Below are 14,542 nucleotides of genomic sequence, written 5' to 3' on the forward strand. Positions count from 1 at the left end.
TTAAAGATTGACGATTGCAAGTTTTTCGGTTGCGATTGACTGATTAGTCCCAATGAAGACGAGACCCGGATCGCAGTCATAGAAGGCTTGTAGTTTACTTATGCCAACTTGGTATTTTTAATGCTAAAACTTATGAAATCCTAAACAAATCCACAAAAAAAACTAAAAACTACAAGTGATTGAAAATTTACAGCGTTATAGAAACTTTTAGATTATCTTTATAATTATATAAAGATCTAAGAACTGTGTTTACAGGAAAAAAATCCCGTTATTAGAGAGTGCCTTCATTGAAGGGTTTTTATAGCTATTAAATATTACATTAAATCGAACTTAGTTTTATTAAACTCAGATACGAATTTTTTATATACTAAACTTGTTATAAAGTTTTAAAATTTATTCTACCACGATGAAAAATGAGTTAGTCAATTACTTTAAACAAGTTATTAAAAAGTATAGATTGTTACTAAACAGTTATTATAATATTAGTTTGTTTAAATTCGTTAATTCAAGATTAAAATAAATATTCTTCTTTTCCAGCAATATTTTTAGTTAACAATTATTTTGTACTGTTTTTTGATGCTACCTATTATGTGAGGCCAGCAATAAAAATATATTTTAAGTAAACATTTTTTTAAATTAACAAAATAATACTTACCAAACGTTTTAATGAGTTTAATTTAATATTAACAAATTTACACAGTATACTTTTTTTATTAAACTAACACATATTTCTGTGTTTTAAGAAGTTATCTCACTTAAAAGGAGCTCTGTATAAAATCAAATACTATAAGGAAAGAATAGAAGCTATAGAAGCTAAAGTAGGTGTATGTATTATTTAGTTTCATATAGTAGTGTGTAAATTTGTTATTATTATATATTTCTGTGAACTTGTTTCGCTAAAATCTCTAATAGCAAACGATTGACTTTAAACTTTGAACAGGTGTATTTAAACCATAAAAATATTTCACAAATTAAACACATTAGTCATTAAGACAAGTAAAAAAGAAATTTTGAACTATGCTTGACGTTGAAAAGGTTCAAGTATACAAATATTCCGTAAAATAGTTATCAATAATTAAAAAAAAATATTTAAACACTAGCATGGACTTGTAGTTTAGACATTAACATTAATAACTTAAATAACCGCATTAACTGAATAAAACTGCAATTTGCTTGTTTTTCATTTACAGCAGCTATTAATTACTTTACAAAATTTGAAATTAGTTATGTAGTAAAATTTAAGTAGTTATGACAAAAGAGAAATATGTCTCTGTATTCTATTTCCAAAAATGCTTATATATAAACACTGTTTAATATTAGTTAGGTAGAGACCGTATGAATTACTTAAACACTAAATACAAAGTTTTTATTTTACCTTCAAATTAAAATGACTTGAATAAAAAACAAGACTTTAACACGAGTAATAATTTGACAAAAAGCCGCTAAACCACAAGTAAGAATATATCGCGGGCTAAGTACTTAATGTGGCACATAAGATGCTATATGCAATTTCAGATTTACAACTTGTTACTATTAATTATTCTTACAACTATTCTTGTTGCAATTTTTTTTGAATATTTCTTTTTTTTTTTAATTGTTTTTGATATATTATTTAAAATGCTCTTAGTGCCCATTATAAATTGTTACTTAGTGTAAATCACTCTCGAATAAGTATTGTTTTTCTAATAGAAAGTACAATTTTACTTAAAAAATGTCCAATATCATCACTAAAGTTTTATTTTACTTAGTTGATTGTAAATAATAATGTTGTATGAAGCTATTAAACTTTGAAAAGTTTAATTCAGAGAGTTTTCCAAATCTTTTTTAGACCAAACACACCACCTAGCAATTTATTTTTTTATCATTTAATGGTATTTTAATGTTTTTATTTAAGTTATTTTAGTTTTGTATTTAAATTAATTCTTAAATTTTTGAAATTTTCAACTCAAAGAGATTTAAAAACCATCATTAGAAATCCTGCACCATCAGGCAAAAATTTAATTATAATTTAAAGATATTTTATTTCATGATTTTAATTAAATAATTAAAAATGTAATTTAATTGTAATAGTCTAAACATTTTTTTAATGAAATTTTAATTTTAATTTAAGTTGTTTTATTTTTGTCGATTTGTTGGCCACAAAGTTGAATAAGAGTTGTACAATTGTGTAAGTCTAAAAATTTTTTTTAAGTGAAATGTCTTTTTTTTTTTAAAGTTGTTTTACTTTTATATATGTGTTGGCCACAAAGTTGATTCTTGAATTTTTGAAATTTTCAACTTACAGAGATTTAAAAACCATCATTAGAATCCCTGCACCATTAGACAAACATTTATTAATAATTTAAATAATTTTAAATTTAGTTGTATAAGTCTAAACATTTTTTTAGTGAAATTTTAATTTTTATAGATTAAACTACTTGAAAAAATTATTTCTATTATAAATAGATATATAAATGTGAATAGTTTAAAATTAAATGAAAAATTTGTAAGAATTCCATCTGTACTAACACTTAAATTAAAATTTGTAATTTTATAACTTTTTTCTGGTTCTTTTAGTTTTAATTTATCTAAATTTGATACAGTATATTAAATAAAAAATGATATTTTTCTACTATTTTTATCTACTACTTTTATATGTTTTTTTTTTGTTTCTAACCAAAACTACTGTGAACCCCCATTAGAAAAAAGTCTAGACACGCCCTTGTCCTTTAATTGCATCTAAAAACAAAAATTTATTCTATTATTAAAGTTTTTCAAATTAGAAGCAGTCAAGACTAGGAAATCTACTTAATGTCGTTTCAAAAAAAAAATTTATGCTTTTATCTTTATTAAACAATAAATAAGCTAAAAAACCATATAAATGTGTACATTCTTGTTGAAACAGTACCTAAATTCTTTATTAAAAGAATTAAAATGCAAAATTTCAATCGGTTAAAATGAGTTATAACAAGTTTTTCTATAATCTTTGCATTGTTAAAAAGAACTTTTTGTTTAACTTTTATTAATGCTAAAATATTAAATGTCTGTATACTAAGTTCAAAAAAACATTATTCTTGAAATGCTTTTCCATTAAAATAATCTATACTATTAAATTTATATGTTTGATTTAATATGCTTCATAAAACTTGTTAATTTGTTTATATTAGAAAATAATTTTTAGAATTTGTGTGCTGATTGATACTTGAAAAGAATATTTTTGCATCACCGTAATAACAAAATGGTTTTTTACAAATATGGCTCTTTAAAAGTTCATTGGGTTTTTAAGTACCATTGTTTATTTTTTAGCTGTGCACTGCAAATTTACATGAACTGTTTTTTTTTTTGTTGAAATTCTTTTATTTTCTTTTTTTTTTTAATTTAATAAAATGTCTTAGACTTTTTACTATGCTTTTAATACATCCAAGTTTTCTAAAATCAGTAAAAGATTGATAGTTCCTAAGGATAATTAAATTTACCATGCTTAAAAAAGTATAGAAACTAAAATTACTATAGAAATGAAGAATAAGTCATGTACAAAAATCAGGTTAGTATTAAGGTAAAAAAATATTAATAAAACAGAATAAATAGTTGTATGGAATCTAAGCTGGTCTAAGGATAGAGATTTATTTTCAGAAACTCAATAAAAGATACAGGGTTTCTCTGGTTTATATAAAGTCAGGCTATTTTTAGCTTCAATTGAAAAAAAAATTTTTCAGTTCTTTATAAATTAAAAACTAAAAAATAGTTAAGCTAATACAGTTTTTTTTAAAGCTAGTGATTTTTTGGTTTAGTCTGTTTGAATGCTTAGAGGTATCTAAATTTCTAGTGTTCAAAACTTTTTTTTTTTTTTGCATTTGAAAAAAATTTCTAAGGTATTATTTTTTTTAAGTGTGTAGTTCACTCTTTTTATTTACTTTATTTACTTTTACTTGAAGAAGAGTTTTAAACTTGTAAAATATTGGTAAATTAAAACTCAACATTGCTGCAATATTTAGGTTTTTAAACACTCAGATCATTCAGGCTAACGCAATCTATTTAAACTTTTTTAAAAACTAGAATTGTCTGAACCTTTTCAAATGCAAAAATTCAAAGATTGGACTTTTTTTTAAATTTATTCAAGCAACTTCACTTTCGTACTCAGGACGAGTGTGAAGTTAGCTTGAATAAATTTTTTTTAAATGTCCAATCTTTGGATCTAATTATTTTCTTTATCTTAATAGATAATTAAAAACTTGTTTTTATTCTAGAGAACAGTCCTTTGTCTAAAAAAATCTTTTGGATCGGGGTTTCGTTTTTTGAGTGGGGCCCTTGGAAAAAATTGGGTTTGAAAAAAAAATTTTTGAGTTTGAGTAAATGAAAAAAAATGTTTTTTTATAACCTTCTTAATAATATGTGTATAAACGGCTATATTTTTTTTACTAATTGTCAATACTTTGCACAATTTGGCCTTAATAGAGTTTTTTTATGGATTTTTAAATTTTATGAGTTTGATTTCATAATTCATAAACTTCATAAAAAAACCCAATAGAGCTAAACTATACAAAATACTGACAGTTAATAAAAAAAAATATAGCCGTTTATACACATATTATTAAGAAGATTTAAAAAAACAATATTATATTTTTCATTTATTTAAACTCAAAAAGTATTTTTTTCAAACTCAATGTTTTCTAAGGGGCCCCACTCAAAAAAACGAAACCCCAATCCAAAATATTTTTTTTAGTTTTTAGACAAAGGAATGTTCTCTAGAATTAAAAAAAGTTTTTAATTATCTATTAAGATAAAGAAAATAATTAGATGCAAAGATTGGACATTTTTTAAAAATTTATTCAAGCTAACTTCACACTCGTAAACTCAGGCTGGTTTTTATCTATTTTTAAATTTCAGGCTACTTATTATGACTAAAAATCGTTTTTATGTATTTATTAGGTAGGGATGTAAGTACACTTAACTTATTGGTACTACTTATCTAAATTAGATCCTACCTTATTTAATTACTATATTATAAAAACTAGATGATATTTCATTCTACTATATATAAATCAGACAACACAGTTGAGGTAATAAATTTAATATATAAAAGAACCACCAAATACTACTGCACTAAAGCAACACTATATCAAAAACTTTAGTTACTTTTAAAATTCACTTGGAACAAATTAAACTTAAAATCAAATCAACTTTAAGTTAAAATACTTTAAAACTATAACTAACGTGACAACTATAAGATATTCAAAGAACTCTAAAACAACTAAACATCGTTTAAATGATACTTTAATGCTTGAACCATAAAAGTATACTAATAAATTTGCATTCAGTTTTTACTATAAAATAAAGGTCTAAACTTCAGTTTCAGGGATAATCCTAAAACTCTATCGCATAATGTTGATACATTGCTTGAGGTACTTGCGGTCTAGGTGATTCGTCACACTCAACATTCAAACAATGGAAGAGCATAGAAGGTTCACTTCATCTTCTTCCCCCTATATGAAGAGGATCTTCACTCTACCCTCTGCTTACCTCTTGCTAACAAAAATTAAATATGATGTATCATTTAAATCTAATTGGTGAATAGCAAAACTTAAAAAACTCCAATATAATCAAATAAAACATAAATAAACTCAAACTTGTCACAAAAATAATTTTTATGAGAATTAGAAGTAATTACCACTAATATAATAAAATGATATATAACTGGTAATTTAACTTAAATAACTCATTTTTTACTTTTTATAAGAAACATGCAAACATTTATATTAGAATAACTAACTTGAAAAAAAATTTTTGATAAATGTAAAACAATTGATCTCAACGTTATAGTATTTGTATAAAAAATAAAGAAATAAAAAGTTTTAGTCAAACAGAAGTATTACTCAAGTATCATGTCTAAAATAACCCTTGATACTAATATTTTACATTGGTATTACTAAAACTTTATTTGTTTTTTACTTAGTCTTAAATTTAGTACTCTCAACATTTTTTTTAATTTTTTATTTTTTAGACCTTCTTTTATGAGCTCATCTTGTTTTAAATGTAGTATTAAAATTTTTTTTTGAGGTTTTGCCAGTTCTTTTTTATTGTGAATAGATTTATAACCTGTTGTAATATTTTTTTGTCTTGTTTCAAGAACTGACATGGTTGTTTTCTTTTGCAAATGGTCTAACATAAGCTGTTGTAGCTTGATCACTCGGTTTGTGGTTGTGTCTTCTATTGTGATTGTTCTGATGTTGATGGATTCTTAGTTTGCAATAATCATTGACCAAATAACTGTTTGTTTAGGCCTCTGCTGCTTGTTTAACCACTAGTTATAGCTTAGCCACTTTTCTTATAGCCGAAGTGATCTACCTATTTGACCTGTCACTTTCGTAGCCAGTGGTATATCTTTAACTTTCATTATTACACCAAACTAAACAATCTAACCTTGTGCAAGTGACCTAAAAAACTTATTAGGGTTGTTTTTAGTAATATCAGTGAAGGGAACAAATATATCACTGTCCTTATCGTCATGATTAATAAAACCAAAGCCCTTAAAAACATTAAACCAAATGATATATAACTGGCAAATGTTATACTACAACCCCCCTTTTAGCGCAACATTAAAGACCAAAATATGAAAATCTTCTTAAATTAGTAGATAAGTGTTTACCTAATAACGGATAAATAAAATTCTCAACAGAAAGACAATCAAAATAAGTTATTCACGTATGCCCATTAATAATCCGAAATCACCGAATCAAATCTCAAAATCATAGAGGAAAGTAAAAAAAGCAGAAGAAAAATGAAACAACTTGCAATTGTAGAATTATAAGCTCATGCCCAGTGGAAGGTTTTCCAGACGTGTCATATACAAAGCTACTGTCTCATATAATAACAAAGAACAGCATTATATTGGATCCACTGCAAGAAACTTTAAAACAAAATACAATGAAAATATGCATAGCTGCAGAAATTAAATTCTGAAAGAATCCACAAAATTCAGCTCATTTATTCAGGCCGCTAACTTCAAAGATGATATGATTAAGAACAATGTTAAATGGAAAATAATGCATAAAATTGATCAACGCAAACCGAGCAGAACATGCTTTCTGTGTAATATTGAAAGACTTGAAATAGCATTCGCTGACAAAAAAAACCTTTCTCAACTCCAGAACTGAGCAAATTGGTAAATGTAGACATTTCGCTAAATTTTATTCAATATCATAACATTTTCATGTCCGTAATTGCATATTTTACCATTTTCTAAGTTTGTTGCATTTGTGCTTGTATTTATATCGTATTTGTACTTCATATTTTTATTTCATTGTATGCTATATCCAATAAGTTTTTTGTATTAAAATTTAATTTAACCCTCATAATAACTCGAATGATAGCTCTATAATAATTGTTCATTTCCTTATTAAACACTTTGGAATTTTTGTTAAGTTAACAGACTTTTTAAATTTAATCAGTGTTAACGAGAATCTAATTAGTACTAATTTTTAGCACTTTATAATAGTATATATAGCTTTGTCAGTCTTACTTAAAGAGGTTTTAGTTCGTAATCATTGCATTACGCATGAAACATTGAGTAAAACAAAAACTCAAAATTTCAAATTGTTTAATTAATTTTATTTAGAATATAAATATTGCGCTACTTTTAAATAAAAGTTAAGATAAACTATCATCTTTTAAAGATCAAGTTAAATGTTATTAATATAAATTTAATAACAAAAAGCTTTTAGCATTTTCTATTTCCGTTTATAACAATTACTGCAGTTTATAAGTTTACTTCAACAGCATTTTTGTTTTTAACTTTAACATTTTATTTTTTAAAAAGCAAGTACTTTAAGTTTCACTAGTAACTATACTATTTTGATAACTTTATAATTATAATATATTTTTTACTCATTGAGATGTTACAAACTCGATAGTAAGCTTGATTATTGTATTTGTTTTAATTTCAAAGTAAATAGTAAAACAAACTCACTACAAAATACTATTTTTAACAACATCATCAAAACTAAAAGTTACCATAAGCTTTGTGTTTTAAAAAATTAATTACTTGAAATTTGTGCTACAGTAAACACTGTAAAGCTAATTTTAATATTAATGTTACTGTGTTTTTAAATAATTGATGACATAATTAAATATATTCAAGCTGAGTATTTTTGATTTATAAAAGTACAAAACACCTATGAAATAAAAAGCCAGTACAGAGTTGTACAACTAAAAAGGTAGTATTCAAAAATAAATAAATAAATATTCAGTTGTGTATATGTATGTATACAGTAATTTAAACTTTTATTTTTTTTTTCTAGAACGAAACGACATGTAATAAAAACTCCACAAGTTTTTTTTTTGAACTGTAAGGACCTTTTAAAGCTACTGTTAATTCATAATTTTGCCTTAGAATAATATGACTGCAGTTTTTAATTTTTATTGAGTATTAAGCAATTAAGTTGAAGAAGTATCATCAGATTTGCACCTGACGCCACTTGAAGCTAATTAATTGATAGCTCACTTAATTTTAATGTATAAACAAGTATTTAATCAAACTTCGTTTGTAGAGCGACAATTCCAATAGCGGATAACATTAAGCACTACTTTAAAATAAAAGAATTTAAATGTTAATAATAAATCTATTTACGAGTGCTTTATCATAGTATATTTTATCATATTTTTATTTTTTTAATGTTTTATTTAAGTGTGGACCGCGACAACGTTTTTTTTAAGGGCACTGCGACTTCTGGTTTAGGCTACCATTGTGGTACGGTCCTGCTTCATTCCAAACAATTTAATGACGTAATAATGGTAAAAAACTTTAATTTAAAATGTGTACCTTTTGACTTGTATTTTACTGAATTAAATTGAAATGTATTCTGAAATATTAAGTACAACTTATTTTATCAACTAACTTATAAACTAAAACAAACAATGTTCACCTATTAGTAAGAAAGACTAGGAACAAGTATATCTAATTCACTTCGTTTCTGGTTCTTGAGTCTTTTTGCGTCTACTTGGTCCTTCTTCATAGTAACCTATGAAATAACACGTTTTAAATATAAATAAAATTGTTTATATTTTCATAAAACTGTTTATATGTTAATTGTATGCACACCTCTTAAGGAAAAAGAACACGAAAGCGTTAGACAAAGGAGGTCACAGGCACAACTGGGGTACAACGCTACAAAATAAATAACATAAGATTCTTTGACCACCGTTTTGTGTAAGGGTTAAGACGAAAACAAGTTGAAGTTTCAAACAGGGTAACCAGAGGTTTTTAAGAAAATTCTTCGGGTACTCTGAATTTCTTTTAGGTTTTCCAAAGTACAAGTTTTAAGGTTGATTTTTAGTATAAAATTAAGTTTAAGGTAAAAAGCTGCCATAAATAGTACAAAAAGAAATCTACTTTAAGTGCGTTTTCAACAAAGAAAAAATTAACAATGACAAAACATTTTTATTTTATAACAACTTTTTTATGTCAATATTATACGTGTAAAACTTTTGGATTCCAGGTATTTTAATTATTTTTGTTCAAAATTCCCGGTTTTATTTTTATTATTTATGTTTTAAATTACAGGTTTTTTCTGATTTCTTTTGGTCTAAATTGTCAAATTCTAGGTTTTTTACAAGCTTAAAGGCAACAATGTTTATGGTATTGTTTAATAAACTCTTTGGACTAAACACTCGTACAACTATATGTTCAACATAAATCTGTAGAAAATATTTTACTACTCTCGCATGCCAAACAAAAATATGTAAATAAGGTCCGACAATCGTAAAATGGTGGAGGAAGAATCAGAACACACGAAAAAATATGCAATTACAAAGAAAAATGTATGTTCGAATGCATATTATCAAACGTCGTATAAATAGCGATTGTTTAAGTACTAAGCAATACGCTGGGTCATCAGGATCTATGTTTTAAAGCAGATAAACTATGCCTGAATGGTTTTAATAACATCAAAAACGAACTTAAACTTGTAATCTTTTATATCTATTTCGTTTTTTTTCTTTCTTTTTCGTTATTTTTTTTCTCGTTTCAACTCTTTTTTGTACCGAAAGTTTTTCACGGTTGCCAGAAAGAATCACTTTATTTCGTCGATGGACAAAACTCTTCATTTTTAGTTTTACCCATTATTTTTGATATGATTTTAAATGATAAGACTTAAAAATGTTTTAAATGATAAAGATTTTAATGAGAAAGGTAATAATACTTCATAAAAGTAGTGTTTTCACTTTTTATACTTATTTTTAATTTTTACATAAAAAAAAATATAAATAGTATAACAACTGTATCATCATAAAACATTTTTTTAACATTATGAATCAATTTCCAAAAACTCAAGTAATCATCAAAACTAAGAAGTTAATATAATTTAATGTTTTATATATAAAAATTTGAATTATATACAGCAATACTTAAACTTGTTGTTGTAAAAGTGTGCTGTTATAAAATTTTAAATAATTATTGACATCACTTAATACATTCTAGTGTATTTTTTATAGTTTGTTAAAAGTACGATAAACTTTAAAACTACTTATTTTTTAACATTAGTAGTTTGTACAACTAATAAAATTATAGTAATAACATATTCTAATTTTATGTACATTAATTATTTTAAAATCTGTAAAATAAACTAGCTTCTTACAAACGCGATTATTCATTAATAGTTTTGTTTTATTATCATTATAAGACATGCACAATAAGAGTATATTTTATTTTTGAGATGTAATGAACAACAATAAAAGTAATGTCAAAATAAAGAGGTTGCTTACGGGTAATTAGATACGGATTTGTATGAGTATCTAAGAGAATATCCTGTGATAAACCATTGTCTTATTTCTAAATGTTGATTAGTTATATTTACCCACAAGATTTAATAATTAGCAAGCTAGATTAAAGCTAAATTGATAACAGACAGTACAAATGAAAAATAACTATCAAGTAAGAACTTCAGACGGAACAGTCACATCTTTTAGTCCGAATACATTTACATACTTAATTGTCACCATTTTATAATGCGCGAAAATGTAAGTAAATACTGTTTTTTAAGCATTGAAAAGAACGTAAATCTTGGTAAAAAAATAGTTTGATTTATAACATATATGTTTACAAAAACTTCACAGAGTGTTATTTTTTATAACTTGAAAATATTTATTTATTTGTTGTACTATTATTAGCACATTTGCGTATCTTTAAAACTTATAAAATATTTTTGTTTTCGCGGTACAACAATAACTCTAAAAACTTAAACTAAATCTTGCGAAAGTATTAAGAAATTAAGTTTTTCAATGTATTTAGTTAAGTGCTTTCAAATGTACATAGTTTTGAATAACTTTTAGTTAAACATGTTCAAGCTTCTTTTTGACCTATAAAGTATTCTGTTAAAAGCATCAACAAAACAGAACTTTTATATTAACCCAGGTGTATTTTAGCTTCTAAGTGTAACAGACACATTATAAAATAATGGAATCAAGAGATTTGGCATCTTAAACACAAAAGTGGTATACGACTCAAACACCGTCTCAAGAATATGTCTATTCAACAAACTTTAATTTACAAGAAATATTTGTTCGACTTTAGTCATTTTGAAAATATCTAGTTTCAATTATCTAGTACCTTTTTTAATGAGCACCTAAACGCAGTGTTATGTGTTAAAAGTTATTTTTACTAGGCACAAAAATTGCACACCGGTACGGTATATATATTTATAATAAAATAATTCAACTTATCAATACCATAATATTCAATTCAGTTAATTACTTAATTTCAACATAGATTAGTGTTAATTAAAAGTTTTTTTTTTGTTAGAATAGCAAGTATAGTCACCTCTCGCGAATCTACGCACGTTGTGTCCACAGCGAAAGTGCGTAATTAAACGATAGATAGCGAAAATACCTAATAAATTGGCTGTTTTCCTATAATGAATTTGATTAAATACATTTCAAGGACTTTTCCTTTTTTTGTTTACAATAAGTGTTTTTGTTAGAGTTGTACATATATGCGAAAAGTTTTTTATTAGAAATCGTTTATACGTATACAAAGTTTTTTTACTTTGTTCTTCGGCCACCTAAGTTTAAATTTGTTCTACATAGTACTTAAAAAAATACTTTTTTGTTCAATTAATCATTAGAATTTAGCAAAAAATAAGAAAAATATTGTTTAAAATGCGACTTTATGCCATAAATATTCTGAGAAATTGAACAGTGTACCGTGTTTGATTTAAAGGTCACCATGGGGACTAAGACACTTAAAATAGTAAGAAAGCCATAGAATTCAATAGGTTCCTTAAATAGACACAAATTTTAAAAGCAATCAATTTTATTAAAAGTTTACTAAGTATAAACAAATAAAGATTTAAGTTAGCATTAAAATTTAAAATATTATATGTATATTGTAAACTGAAAATATACAATAAATTTACAGGATTAGATATATACTAAGTTATAATTTTTTGTATTTTCGAAAGCAGTCAACTTTTTAGGGACTGAAATAAGTTTAAAAAAGACAAATATAAGACATTAGTTTATAGTTTTGCTTTGTTTAGTAGCCCCGATCTGTAGCCTACCTAAATCTAAATTTTAAGTACAAAGAATTTAACTAATTGAATAGAACCTCATTGAATTGGTTAATTTCAAGCCTAGATAAAGACCTCTACCAACTTAAAATATGGGAAGAGCGCATAGCTAGTTAGATAAATATGATACAAAAGGACGTGACCTGATTTACTCAGCAGATTGTGCATAGCATCAATGAGGTGGAGTTAGGCGCCTCGAAGTAATTGAGTGAGACCACAAAAATTTCATCAAGATTATAACAGCCTGTAACGAAGTTATAGATCCAACCTTAAAATTGAGTTGTTCAGAGCAGAGATTAGCAAAATACAAAGTAGGCGCGATGTATTCGAGAAAACACAGTACGAGAAAAGAGTATGGTTTGATTATCAAGGGCTTAGCAATAGAAAGTACCAAAACGTTTTAAAAGAAAAACTTTTAGGGAGCTAAAAACTACAAAACGAGCCTTGAAATTTCTCTCTTCATTGGGTCTTATCCAAACAATTTCGAACATTGAAACCGTGTTTAACAAGCTCGAAAACTCTGTAGGTTTAACTATATCGACGAACTTATAGAGAAAGTAACAAATTTGTCTTATTTTCTAGTATACTACTTTTAAAATATATGTCAAGTCGTTTTAGTTCGGCTAGAGTTGAACAAAGAAAATTCATTAACTTAAATTTATTTTTACGTAACACACATTCGAAAATTCGTGAAAAACTCAGCGACCAGTACCACAAGCGCAAACAGAAAACCTCTCAAGAGAGGAGTTTGAAAAGCAACAAAATAATTTTGCTAGAGAAATTCGCAAAAAAAGGCAAATACTACGCGAGTTCGAAGCAAAATGAGTCGCTAAGACCACCAAACCCAAGCCTGATTTGGCCTGATGCGCACGAACCCTGTAGTAACACACTAAGCTACTTTTGAAAGTTAAATTGAAAAATATAGTTATATACTGACAACAACTACGATATTTTAAGTAGAATCTTAATGAAGCGTTTTTTTAACTACTGATAAATACTAAACACTTCAATAATGCAAACAAAACTTCAACTAACAAAAAATACAATGTTGACTACGAATTTGACCATTGAGTTCCTTAACAATTTCAACGAGCAGGATTGTGTTCCTGGTAAGCTCCAACTTGAGTTCCATTTCAGCCTTGTTCATCCATCTGCCTTCCATGTCACCGTTCTGCTGTATAGTGTGCAAGAACACTTCTCTGTACAAACATATTCATTTGTTTAATACATAATTTGAATCAACCTACTATTGTACATTTTTATAAGTAAATAAGCTAAAAACGCTAATCTAATTTCTACTACGTCTTGACAAATTAGTTTATCTTTAGTTTTAAGAAGCAGTTTGAAAACTAAAACCAGTTTTACCAGACTCTATTCTTAAGTAAAAACTATAAAAAAAGTTTTAGTTAAAATTCAAAACTCTACAAAGTAGTAAAATATCAAAGTAAATTAAAAGATACAGTAAGTTCAAAGAACCTTAAGAATAACTTTTAATACTTAATTCATGGACAAAAGAATATTTTGAAACCATTAAACACTCTAATTCTTTTTTTTATCAAAACCACGATTTAAAGTAATAATTAAAACGATACTGAAGAGAAAGTTCGTGCTTATTAGACAAAATTAATATTCTTGTTTTATTTAAAAATTTTATTTACTTACGCCTCTGCTGATAAGCAAGTGAGGTGTCTGGGTGCCTGTGACGTAACAATAGTGGTTGTGGATGATCTGACCAGTGTTTTCCAGCCTCTTGCGCTAAAACACTTCCTACCTTCTCACCGCACAGCTTGCCGAAACTTCCCGCGCCTGCATCTTTGCCGGCTCCCAGCGGATCTCATCGGGGATTTCCCATTTCTGAAGACATTTTTCTCTCACGTCCGACTGCCGCGTCTCCTTCAAGATCCTGTGCGACAAAATAAGAAAGTTTGTTTTATTTAATTTAATGATTTGATTTTACTTTGCACAACTAAAACACTAAAAGTTAAAAGATAATTGACCTGAAA

The sequence above is a fragment of the Thalia democratica genome, chromosome 4, assembly GCF_965202585.1.
Source record: "Thalia democratica chromosome 4, ktThaDemo2.hap1.1, whole genome shotgun sequence".
In the NCBI taxonomy this organism is placed as follows: Eukaryota; Metazoa; Chordata; class Thaliacea; order Salpida; family Salpidae; genus Thalia; species Thalia democratica.